A 13,626-nucleotide genomic window follows, 5' to 3' on the forward strand; every position below is an offset into this window, starting at 1 on the left:
GCCGTGGCATCCGGAAGATGAGGCCGTGGCATCCGGAAGATGAGGCCATGACTTGCAAGTGAATTGGATTTAAGTGAGGAAGGGCTGTGCAAGATCACCAGCTTCACTTTCTCCTCCAGAGCCATCTGGGTCCAGTGGCCAGATATACATCAAGACAACTGGAGATGGCCCCCAAGGAACCTGGTACTCTTGGATTCTTGAGAGCTATGCCAGAGAAGTGGCCCCCCAGTTAGAAATGCTGGAGGTGTGGACCATTGAATGTAGATGGGTTGGGAAAGGTTCAAAATCAGGAGGACAGCACCCAATGACTCTGTGTTTCCTTCCACGGAAACTTCTTAAGACCACTAAAGCATTGGAGGGTTACAATATGAATTATTGCTGAGTACCTATCCAGGACCTGTGATTTCATCAGGGTGGAAGCTCCTTCTGTCTATATCAGGGATTCTTAGCTTGGGATAGTCCATGGAAAGATTTCAAGAGGTCCATGAACTTGAATATAGGGGAGAAATTACATCTTTATTTTCATCAACCCCTAACTGAAATTTAGCATTTCCTTAAATTATTTAAAAAATTATTTATTTATTTATTTAAAAATCTGAAAAGGAGGTCAAGGGCTTCTAAATGCTAACTATATTATTCTTACTATTATTCCTATTACTATTATTTTTGGTGCGAGTTGAACCCAGGTCTTCCTGACTCCAAATTCAACAGCCTACCCACTGCACCATTCTACCTCTAACAGATCAGGGAAGAATTGAAGGGAAGATACTCACAACTTTGAAATTATTCATCATTGAAGTACCGATGCTAGGTAGCTGAATAGGAGGTAACTGCATCATATTAGCCAGCCAGTCACTTAGTATGACACAAAGGGATTGTGACAGGAAAAAAAAAACCGTTCATGGATAGGAAGAGGACCACAGGATCATAATTTAGGAAGAACACCTGGGGAGGCTTCCTAACCCCAATGAGGGCACTGGTCACTGGGAGTAAGGCAAAGGTACTACATGATCTTTCCTCAACTGTTAGTGGAAAATATGCATTTTTAATTACTGTACATTTAACACGATTTTGATAATGTAGAACTAAAGCAAAAATAATAGCTACTAGGTTTGTCAAGTGCTTTAGATACATGATCTCATTTAACTCTTGCTTTTGTGATGTAGATACAGTTATTGCCCCCATTTTACAGATGAGGAAGCTGAGGGTCAGAGACATTAAGTCACACAGCTCATAAGCTCAAGAGTCAGTAACCTAGCTCCAAAGCCAGCATTCTTGACACTGTACCACACTGCTACTAAAGAGAAATTATTCTAGAAAAGTTTCCTCTTTGAGAAAATTTGAAAAGGACTTTCCTCAGTCCAGGGAGCCCACACCCAGAGATAAGATGACGAATTAAGATTTAATAGCAGTTGAGAGTTCCAGGAAGGCTGCCAACTAGTTCTGTCTCATCTAGGAAAAGCCTATACATATAAGAGCTAGGAACAGAACATAACCCAGACAAGAGCAAGGTCACCTAACCCTTAAGAAAATTAAGAGAAAGGTGTTCCATCAGAGAAAAAAAGGGGCTAGAGGACATTAAGACCTAGCTCCATGTGTCATAATACATAAAAGCAAGGGTAACCTCTTAAATGCTAATAATTTTGTAACATTCTCTCTCTCTCGTTTAATACAAGGCACCATTCATTAGCGGTATCTTTTTTTAAATCCTTAGAAAACTTAAAGGGTAATTTTGCACTTACTCAGAAATAGTAGGGCCATAGAGAAATTGGAAACCTTTGTATCTTCCCATATGGAGAGTTGGATGATAGGAACCCAGGTAGAAGTTCCCTCCTCTTTGTTTGAGTGCCTAAGGTCAAACTCTAGACTGGATTCAGAGGAAGACCATTGGAATTGAGGAACAGAGCCATAAATAGGAAGTCTAGCACCTGAGGCAAAGTGAATCAGTGACTGAGAAAGAGAGCTAAGTTATGATGGTTCCTCCTCTTGGATGCCAGAGACAGAAGAGCAAGGGATATGCCAGCTCTTCCTCCTGCTCCTGTGGGTGTGGGATATGAGAGAAAAGGAGGAAAAGTGGTCTTAGCCTTACAGAAGGTGTCAAGAGAAGTAATGTCTTCTTCAGGAGAAAGTCAGGTTTCTAAGGGGACCAGAAGATGGAAGAAATATGAGAGAGAAAGAGGGACACAGAGACAGAGACAGATTGAGAGAGGTGGGGTGGGGGGGAGAGAGACAGAAAGAAAGACAGAGACAGAAAGACAGAGATAGAGATAAGACAGAGAGAAACAAAGTGACAAAGACACCAAGAGAGAAGAGAGAGATAGACAGACACAGAAATATGGAAGAGTAGGATTTATTAAGTGCATACTATGGCCAGGCACTGTGCTAAGCATTTAGGATATGAATACAAGCAATTAAGGCAGTTCCTGCTCTTGAGGAGCTTATATCCTAATGGGGGAAGGAAACACATAAAAGGGAGCTGGAACAAAGGGAGGAGGTAAAAGCTTCCCTCATTGGTCAGATGTGACATCCAAGAAGCTCTGAGGAGGCCTGGATGTGGGTAAGATACAGCCAAAGCTGGTCTATCAAAGCCCAAAGTGATTCTATTGGTGGAGTCTAATTTTCCAATAAGGAAAGGGTAGAGATGATTAAAGGAAAAGATCAGGGTTGAAGTAGACTTTATCAAGGATGAAATTATACAAAAAGATGAAGTTGTACAATAATATTTAAAGCAGCTCTTTTTGTGGTGGCAAAAAAAAATTAGAAATTGAGGAGATGCCCATCGATTGGGGAATGGCTGAACAAGGTGTGTTATATGATTGTGATGGAAGACTATTATGCTAGAAGAAATAATGAGCAGGACGGTTTCAGAAAAACCTGAAAAGTATCATATCAACTGATGCAGAAAAGTGAAGTGAAGTGTATACAGTAACAGTAATGTTGTAAGGATGATCAACTGTGAAACCCTTAACTACTCTGATTAAAACAATGATCCAAAACATTGCCAAAGGACCCATGATGAAAAAATGCCATCCACCTCCAGAGACGTAACTGATGAATTCTAAGTACAGATTGAAGCACACTTTTTTTACTTTATTTTTCTTGTTTTATGCGTGTGTTTTCTTTTGCAGCACGGCTAATAAGGAAACATGGTTTCCAGAATTTCACATGTATAATAGATATCATATTGTTTGCCTTCTCAAGGGGTGGTGTAGAGGAGGGAAGGAGTAAAAAAATTGGAACTCAAAATTTTAAAAAGTGGATGTTAAAAAATATTTTAGTGTAACTGGGAAATATTTAACAAAATAAATAAAAATGTATATTAAGAAAGCAATAGATGGGGTTTCCAGATAACTGTGGATAGGGAGAGCAGAATAATAAAGGGACTTGAAAGGGCTAAAGCTTAGTTTATTATTGAGTATGAGGAATGTTGAAGGGTGAATGTGAATTTGAATAAATATTTTTAAGAACTTGTTATGTGCCGGGCACTGTGCTAAGCACTGAGGATACAAAGAGAGGTAAAAGACAATCTTTTTCTCAAGAAGCTCCACAGTCTAATGAAGAGACAACATACAAAGGACTATGCAAAGAAGCTCCATGTGGGATATTTTGGAGATAATCAAAAGATAATGGTACTAGAATTAAGAAGGATTGAGAAAGGCTTCCTATAGACAGTGGGATTTTAGCTGAGACTTGAAGGAAGCCAGAGAAGTCAAAAGGTGGAGATGAGGAGGGACAACATTCCAGGGATGGTAGAAAGCCAAAGAAAATGCCCAGTTGGGAGATGGGGCACATGCTCTTCCTTTACTAATAAAACCCCAGCTAATACCAAACATCTCAGTTGGCAAAAGTCCGTAGACCAGGTCAGGGACAGTTCTCCCGAGTAGGAAATCAGAATTCAAGAGGAGAAGCCTGGGTGATGGAGAGGGGAGTAGGAGGAAGTAGTGGCGTTTCTCCAAATGTCAGTCCCTGGGACAAGACCCAGACTTCCATACTGTTTACTGTTCTGCATCATGTAGTTGTTCTCAAGGGGAGGGTTAACAGTAGCCCATCACCACTTCAACATCTACCCCCGAACCACCCACCAAGGGCTTGCTCGGTAGATCCAAGCTACAGAATATGGCCACGAGAGCTTTCTTTCCAAAGGTCAGTAGTGACAATCTGCTACATCCCCACTAGTGGTTCAAAAGGAGACTCTGGACAACGAAAGTAGGAGGCATAAACCAAATGAGTATAGACGGGATAGTAAAATATAATTGCAATTTGGATAGAGAATAGCAAAATCTCCAGCATGGCTCAACCACTTTTGAGTAACATGGTTCAGAAGCACATGTGGCTGTAAGAACTTTGCTGTCCCCTAAACCCCTATTAGGTTGCTCCCTAGAAAGACATCAGGTAAGTGTAGCTATACAGACACTTCCAGCCATTTTTATTTACCGCTTTAATACATATTCATAAAGTACTTTACTATAATCCTTTCAGGCACTCTCACTGCGGTATGTAACAATTAAACTATCCCACAAACCCCCTTTCAGGGAAAATGCCATAATGTACATCTGTCTATTCCCTGCATGTTCTGCAGTTGATTTTTCCTTGCCCAGAATGTTTATGGCCTGCCACTAAAAGGAAATGCCACCCACCCCCACCCCACCCCCATTAGAGACCAGGTTTCAGCATTGAGAGAGAAGAGGAAAACGTGGCTTGCCCCTGAAATCATATCAATAAGCAGTTGCCTCTGAAAACCAACAGCAGTCCTCTTCTGTTGACTCACTTTGTTTTTAATGGGTAATAACCTAACAGACAGTTTTCCAGGCCACATTCCCCTGAAAATGAATTTTTAATCAAGTAAAAGTCTGACACTCCCAAATCTATACATTCAACTTAAAGTTACTAAGGCATGGTGGACGATTAGGAAACATTGGTAAGGGCAAAATTGTTTGAAATAACTTAATCTCATATTGAATTGTTTCCATCAACACTATGATCATAACCAAGAGGGGCATTGCCAGATGTTCTGAACTAGCAACTCCTGTGACTGATTTGCCGGTTTTTCTGTGCTTGTCTGCATCATTCCTCACACCACTCAATGCCTTCTCTGGCATTTCATCTTTTTTTCACTTGGTGTAAGATTTGTCTTAGCTAGTTTTTTGTTTTTTGTTTTTTGTTTTTTTCCCCAAAAATGGTTTTGGAGCTTAACACACTTTTTTTTTTGCTGGTTCTTATTGATTTCTAGGCACATATGCAGTGCCAATTGTTTCTACACACACACACACACACACACACACACACACACATATATGAAGTGTGTATGTATGTATTTGTGCATATATATAAAAATACACATGTGTTTCTAGAAATCAATATATATCTATATATACACACAAGCATTCATACACATAGATGTACTGTGACATAAAAAAGTTTGAGACACAGTTTCTGGGTAATCATTTTACTAATTATGTTAGCAAGTAATTAAAAAAGGATGGTCCTTTGGCTATCTCTCTAAACCAAAAACTCCTCACAGAACCCACTCAAGGTTTTATAAGCCCTTGGAAGAGTGTGTGTTCCGGATGGTGGAAATCAACTCTGATTGGTTAACAAGTAATAAGGAGAATGAGTATTATAATGAGAGGCGGACCTATTCTAATGAGAGGCTGGGGGGCAGGGAAGAGGAGGGGGTGACTCTGACTATGTCACTTACTCCCAGACCAGTCCCAGCACTCTGGGAATGTAGACAAAGGACCAATCCCCCCACCCCAGCCCCAAGCCTAAAATTCACCCAGATTAAACTCTCCATAAAGTTTTTCTAGTTGGGTGGGGCAACAACTCCACCTAGATAAGATGGTCTAGGTGGGGTCAATTTGGGGTCAAGGTCAGAGGGCTTGAAAGACTAGACTTTGAGGAAATAGGAAAAAGGAAAAAACCCTGGATCTTCCCAATAATTGGTTATTTGACAATTGGTTCTTTTAGTACAGATATATACACATATCCAAGAATGCTTTTTCAAAAATTTCTCCACATAAAAAATTTCCTCTTGGTTGTACTCTTTCTCTACTCCCTATCCTCTGAGAGCATGACTGCTTCAATGTTGGGAGGAGTGACATAAAGGTAAATGACTTTAGCTCCCTAATTGGGTGACTGGATCCTTTAAATTTGTCTTTATTCTATTTCCATGCTTGAGAGAGCAAAACATTTTCAGGACTAAAGCAAAAAAAAAAAATGAAAAAAGGCACTAGTTGCCAGTGTCATTTAACTTAACTCTTACCTTGGGAAAATTCACTAAATAAGGCAGTAAAGAATGTTGTTTAGACTAAGAGTTCATCTGCTCTTTTCATTAATAAAAAAAAAAAAAGTGGTCATTTCCCAGCAGAGCGGGCCTTGGGCCAAATTGTGAATCAGGTTGTTTGTCTCAGGCAGCCTCCTACTTCTCTGCCTGTCATCCCTCTCTGCCTCTGAGTCTGGCCAATGCCCCCATCATCTTTCCACCCTTTCTCCTGCATCCTGGGTCATCTCTAGTCATTCTGATCTAGCCACTGGATCCAGATGGCTCCAGAGGAGAGAGTGAAGCTGGTAACTTTGCACAGCACCCCCTCACCTAAATCCAATTCACTTGCAAGTCATAACATCACCTTCCTGATGTCATGGTCCTCTTCAAAAATGAAAGACAAACAAGAATTTGTGTTTGAATACACCCTACAAAGCCATTTATATGAATAAAAATTTAATAATGGTGGAAATTCTGACATCATTAATAAACAAATATTTGGAGCTATTTTTTTGAGATCTTCCTGGTGATTCCCCAAATCACAACAGAGATGATTATCCACTCCATCTCTGTGTGTGGCTACTTCTCATATAAAATTCATTAGTATATTGTAAAGGGCTTAGTTTTCCTTGTATCTGAAATGAAATCACTGAGAATCCTCTTGCATCTGAAAACCAGACCCTTTCTCTCTTTGATCACATAGAGAAGGGACCATAATACAGAAGCTGAATAGCAAAAGGAAGAAAGAAAACTTGATAGCGTCTTCAAAAAACACCACTAAAATGATGCCTACGTTGCCCAGCCCACAGTACAATGTTGCTTTGAAATTGGGTTAATCCTGAGATGGAGATGGGAATAAGGATTCAAAAGAGAGATAGGCCAAGGTTCAGAAGGAGTTCAGGGAAAAGGATTTCCAGATCTTCCCAATCTCGAGACAATTTCCCTTTTCTTTGCTCATGAGTCTACATTGCTTTACCTTAAACAGCTCATTTCAAAATCACTAAACCTTCGATACTCATTCACTGCTCAGTCTTAGTCACAGACACTTCCATACCATACTCAATTCCTAAGGACCTGAACTAATTTGAAAGTTACCTAAGAGAGCCAAAATAAATAAGGGCAGGGAAACTCTCTTCCAATGCGGGGGGCAGGGAGGGGGGCGTTCCTTATCTTCTCTGATCAACCAGAATAGAATTAGTCACATGAGAGATCAAGGCTCTTCTCAGAATCTGTATTCAAGGCAGGCCTGGGCCAGCCACCTCTGTTTCTCACCAGGCTGAAATCTAGATTCCTCTATTACACCCCTGTGTAGAGTATCTTCTCCACTCTACCCCTTTCAGCTTGGTTTGTATTGTCTTCCCTCATGAAGGCAGGGATTATCTTTTTTTCTTTTTTTTGCTTTATATTTTCAGCACTTAGCACAGGGCCTGGCATGAAATAAGCACTTAATAAATGGTTGTTGAGGGGCAGCTAGGTGGCGAAGTGGATACAGCACCAGGCCTGGAGTCAGGAGGACCTGAGTTCAAATCCAGCCTCAGACACATAACACTTACTTGCTGTGTGACCCTGGGCAAGTCACTTAACCCCACTGCCTAACCAAATTAAAAAAAAAAAGTTTGTTGACTAAGTGAGGCAGCATGGTTCAGTGTTTAGAGGGTTGGAGTTGGAGACCTTAGAAATGTTCCCTCCCCTTAACTTTAGAGATTATCTGACAAGAGATAAAGATACCTGCCCAGGGACACACAACTAAATCTGAGGGCAGTTCTTTGTCTTCAAGTCCAGCACTCTAGCCACTTTCTCCATATCTTCCATCTCACACTTCAGAACTGTGAGATGATATATGTTAAATGCTTTGCAAATTTTTAAGTGCTGTATAAAAGTAAGCTTTTATTATTGGGGCCCATGAGTCTGCCCAGGAGTATCTGTGGCTTATGAAGGTCATTGCAGAGATGGAGCCCACTAGTTCCGAAATGAAGCTAAGGCATACAAGAGTCAAGTAAAGTCTAGTCCCCCAAATCCCCCAAACTCCATAAACCCTGTCTTTTAATCCTGTTTTTAACTAGTTGTTGATCTGTCATTTCACACCTGGGCTTGACTTTCTCCTGGGAGTACAGAAAAAAATACTAGATTGAGAGACAAAGGATTCAGGTGTGAATCCTAGCCCTTCTACCCAAAGATCTCTGAGCCCCAGTTTCCTGGGACTAAGCTAGATGTTCTCTAAGGGCCCATCAAAACCCAAGCAACGAGTGAGGCTTCTGCTGAAAGTCAAACTAGGCCATCTTTTGCCTCAACTCTTACCTAGCCTTTAATCACTGAATAAGTGTTGCCTCAGACAAACTGAGACCTGGAAAAGACCTTACCACAAAAAGGCCAGGGTCTCCCACGGCATTCAGAGCCATCATCTGTCATCCTGACCTATGTCTTTTCATAGTAGACTGTGATGACTCTGGAGGAGAGAGTGAAGTTGATGACTTTGCACAGACCTGCCTCGCTTAAATCCAGTTCATTGCAAGTTGAGACATTACCCTCCCAATGGCACTGGTCCTCTTTGAGAAGAAGGGTGAACAACAATAATCTAAGGTCTCATCCAATTCTAAATCCCGTGATCCCATGATATTAGTGGCTTTCTGGTAGTTTAGACCTGTGACTTTCTAGTGGCATGTCTTTGCCTCTATCCCAAATCCTGAAGTTATTCTTACAGAAGCCAAATAGATTCTCCATCCAAGCGATTCCTCTTCTCTCCAACTAAGAAACCAGGTGGGACACAGGACACCTTGGAATAGGACTAACTCTGGGCAAATGTAAGTGAGAAGTTTTTCTTCCCTGCTTCCTATGTCTTCTTTTGTGGCCTTTTTCCTGGACATTTTCTTTTCTTTTCATTCCTAGAACACAGTGTTCTCATTGTGTTCCTTCCTGTAAGAGATAATGGAGATTTAGCAAATTCATTTAACCTAAGTTATCAGTGACTCAATAACTAAAATCTCTCACATTTTAAAAAGGTTGGGGGTGAGTAAACCTGAAGAGAGATGGCTTAATGCAAAAGAATGAATAATTAGGGGTAAGACTTAAGATGGTTCTCCATGTAAAGGGCACTAAATTCTCTCATATATCAAATGAAGTGATTGCTAATAGATTTGGAGGTCCCATGACCTTCAAATCACTGACTCTGCCACTTACTACTTGTGTGACCCTTGGCAAATCCCTTCTCTCCCTCCCTTCCCATCTCCGGCTTTAGTTTTCTGATCTGGAAAATGAAAGGGATAGGACTGAAAGATTTCTAATATCTATTCCAGCTCTAAATATATAATCCTATAATCTCCAAACTCCCATAAAGATCCAACCTTTTTTGATTCTACAAAGGTCACACAGTCACCTCATCTGCCTTCACATAAAAGCAGCCCATAGCTGATGGGTGCCAATCATTTTTGTCCCACAGTGGCATAAAAAAGCGTAACATGGTCAGAAGACCTGAATTTGAGCTCCAGCTCTGATACTTCTTGGCTTTGTGACGATGGGCAATTGATTTAATTTCCCTGAGCCTTCCTTAACTGTAAAGTGGGAATAAGAATGTTGTAATATCTCCATTATAAGATTGTTTTGAGATAATTCCTTTATAAGTCTATGACAAAAATCTCTATATAAATCAATTGTGTAGAAACACATTTTAAAAGCTAGTATTATATGTTAAATCTAACTAATAACTATTATGGTATTGGCTGCTGGGGAAAAAAAAAAGATAATTTCCATTCCTTTCCCATTCAATCTACTCTATGCAGAGTTGAGTCATTTGGAATTGAGGATGGGTTATTTAATGCCAATTCAGCTATCAAAATCATCAAAGGCTTCAAAGAGAATATTAACAGAGAAATCTATTTCACTTAGTGGAAGTCTAACCACTTCTTAGAGTTGGAAATCTAACTACTTGTTTCTGCCAGAGTGGTCATATAAGTAATGGGATAAATCATCACAAATTATGTGTGTGTATGTGTGTATGTACACACATATATTTTATATATATATATATATACATATAGGCATACATATATGTCACTAATATATCATCTTATATCACAAGAGATACAAATATAATGAAATAATCCCTACTTGCAAAGAGCTTACATGCTAATGGAGAAGCCAAGCACATATGTATGTATATACAGAATAAATATAAAGATAATATGCACAAGTAAATGCAAAGTTATCAAACATAACATAATTTGGGAGGCAGACCACTAATAGCTGGGAAATATTTGGAAAATTTAGTAGAAGGCAGTGCTTGCTTTGTGTCTTAAAATTAGAAAAGGTTTTCATGGGAAAGAGTTGAGGAGGAAGTACATTCCAAGCTCAGCAGGAAGCTAATGCAAAGTGACAGAGATGGGACATAGAGTGTCATGTGTAAGAAACCATGAGAAGTCCAGTTTGTCTGGATTTCAGAATGCAAGAGCAAGAGTGATGTTCAATGAAGCTGGAAAGACAGTTGGGTGGCAATGTTGTAAATAGATGTAAAAGCTAAACTGATCAATAGATAGCCACTGTAATTGATCGAGTAGGGGAGTCGCGTGAGCCAATCTTCACTTACAGAAAAGCTCTTACCAGTTGTGTACAAAATGGACTAGAGTAGGAAGAGACTTGAATCAAAAAATCAATTAGTACTCTGTCAAAATATTCTAGGCCAGAGTTGATAAAGGTCTGAACTAAATCTGGTTTTTGTCTGGAGAAAAGGGATCAGATACAAGAGTTGGAAAGTGACTGGATATGTGAAGTGAGGGATAACAAAGAGTCAAGGATAATGATAAGGCTATGAAACTGTGAAACTGTCAAGGGTATTGGTGTCTTTGAGAGAAATAAGGAAACATGGCAGAAGGGAATATCTGTTGGGAGAGAGGCAGAGATAATGAGCTCAGTTTTGGACATGTTGAATTTGAGATATCTCTGGAATATATAGTTTGAAATTCCCAATAGACAATTCATCATGCAAAGCTGAAACCTGGGAGCAAACTGAGGTTGAACATATATATCTGAGAGTCATCTGCGTAGAGATGATATTTCAACTTATAAAAACTGATAAGGATACCCAGAGTATGTGGAGGGATAAGAGAGTATAGGACAAAACCTTAGGAACAAACAGAATCAGGAGGTGATGAGCCAGTAAAGTAGATAGAAGAAAGGTCAGACACACAAAAGAGAACCTGAATACAGTAGCATCACAAAAAAAAAAAAATGAGAAGAGAGTATATACAGGAAGAGGAGGTCAACAATATCAAATGCAGCAAATAAACTGAGAAGAATGAATACTGAAAAAAAGATGATTAGATTCGATAATGATGAAGACATTGGTAAATTTTGAGAGAGTAGTTTCAGTTGACTGAGGAGGTCAGAAGCCAGATTGAAAAGCGTTGAGGAGTGAGTGAGAAGAGAAGCAGAGATATGGAATGTGCACTGCTTTTTCAAGGACTTTGACTAAGAAAAAGAGGTATAGGATGATAGTTTTGAGGGATTGTGTGATCTAATGAAGTTTTTTTTTCTTCAGGAAACGAGGAATAAATATTAGGCATGTTTGAATGCAGTAGGGAAAGACCCGATATGGAGGAGAAACAGAAGATGAAGATTCAATGAAGAGAGGTGATCACTGAGGTCAGAATCTTCTCAAGAAAATGGGAGAGGATGGGATCAAACACATATGTAAAGGAATCAGCCTTGGTAAGTAGAAGGGCTACCTCTTTGTCAGAGACAAGGAGAAAGGAGAAGAGTAGGAGGTGATGTCAATAGATTTTAAGATGAAGAGAATGGGAGATGAAGGAGTTTACATCAAATAGAATCTTTTTTTTTTTAGTGAAATAAGAAGCAAGGTCCTCAGATGACAGGAGGGGTACAGCTAGGAAGAAAAGGTTTAAAATGGCTTCTGTGGAGGGTGAGCTAAGGAATCAATTAGGAATAAAAAGACTACAATGCTGTAGTGAGTTTCCAGTTGAAGTTGGATAGTCAGACATTTAATGTACCCAGTCAAGCAAAATTGAGATTTCTTCTAGCTCCAATTCAATTTGAAAAACAGTGAGTAGGAGTGGAAGAGGCCAATGGCAGCAGTAATACAAGGCTCAAGTTTGATTAGAGATGAGTAGTGATAGGATTAGGGGCTGAGGGACGCAACAGCAGAGAACAGTGTAGTGCTGAAATGGCTGACAATAGAATCGTGATTCGAAAGAGAGGAAAGTAAAGTCAAAGCCTGTACAATGACCTCGGAAAGTACTGAAAGGTACAGTCATTGGAGGTCTTAATGTGCACAAGGTATGGGAGGGATAAGGCACATGGAGAAATGGAATTACAAAAGATTATCACCACATAGAGTAGCATGAGTTTCTAATTAAGCAATTGTGGGTAATAATATCCAGAGATAAAGTGAAGGAATACCCCATGGAATTTAATAAGGCTAAGGAATCACGAAGTTCAGGAGATAGAGGTAACATATTTAATATTCAAGTGCCCTAATATAAAGGAAGATGTTTGGGAGAAGAGGAAGATGTTGACCCAGGTGCTAAAAATTCTTGAGAAAGGAGGTAAATGTTCCTGAAGCCAGTGTATAACAACTACCATTATTTGCATTGAGTGAAAAAAAAGTTGATTAAATAGACCTCAAAATTATACCTTTCATATAATCTAATAATAGCTGACATCATTTCTATGTATGCAAAGAAATCCTTTTCTTTAATTTCTTGTCTAATTTTATCCAAACCCAATTTTTCTGTGCTTAAAATCACAGTAGACTTTTTTCCATTTTTCCACTTTCCCATAAGCTGATTCAGCATTTATGCCTTAACCTAATTAAATTGTGGGGATTTCATTAACTGTCCACTGAATGCAGGCAATAGTTGGATGGTGATTGGCTTGTCCAACATTTCTTGCCTATATTTCCTGTGGAATGAGCCCCACGAATGTCCAAAAACTCACTTCTACCAAAGGTGGCAGTTGTCAACTTCCTGAGACTCTCTCAACCAAAAGGAAGAGTTCAACATTACATGCCTATCAGTATTCTGAACTTGATCAATACATGTTCCTTTTACTGCTGGTAGCATGGTAACAGAATCTAGGATAAATGGAGGAGATGGGTTACAAATGAACTCCATGCAAGACCAAATATACACTGATCACATGGCCCTCCTGGTAAAGCTTTCACTTTCAAAACACCACTATCTCTTAGGGATTTCTTTCCAGGTTTAGATGACTTCCATTTTCTCATTTATAGAATTGTACTAATCTTGTTTGCACTAGTGGAAGGTGCATTGGCTTTGGAGTTAGGAAACTTGGGTTCAAATCCCAGCTCTGTCACTTACACCCTGTATGACCTTGATGGAGTCACATCATTACAA

Source organism: Vombatus ursinus, unplaced genomic scaffold (genome assembly GCF_900497805.2).
Source record: "Vombatus ursinus unplaced genomic scaffold, bare-nosed wombat genome assembly UNPS02005459.1, whole genome shotgun sequence".
Lineage (NCBI taxonomy): Eukaryota > Metazoa > Chordata > Mammalia > Diprotodontia > Vombatidae > Vombatus > Vombatus ursinus.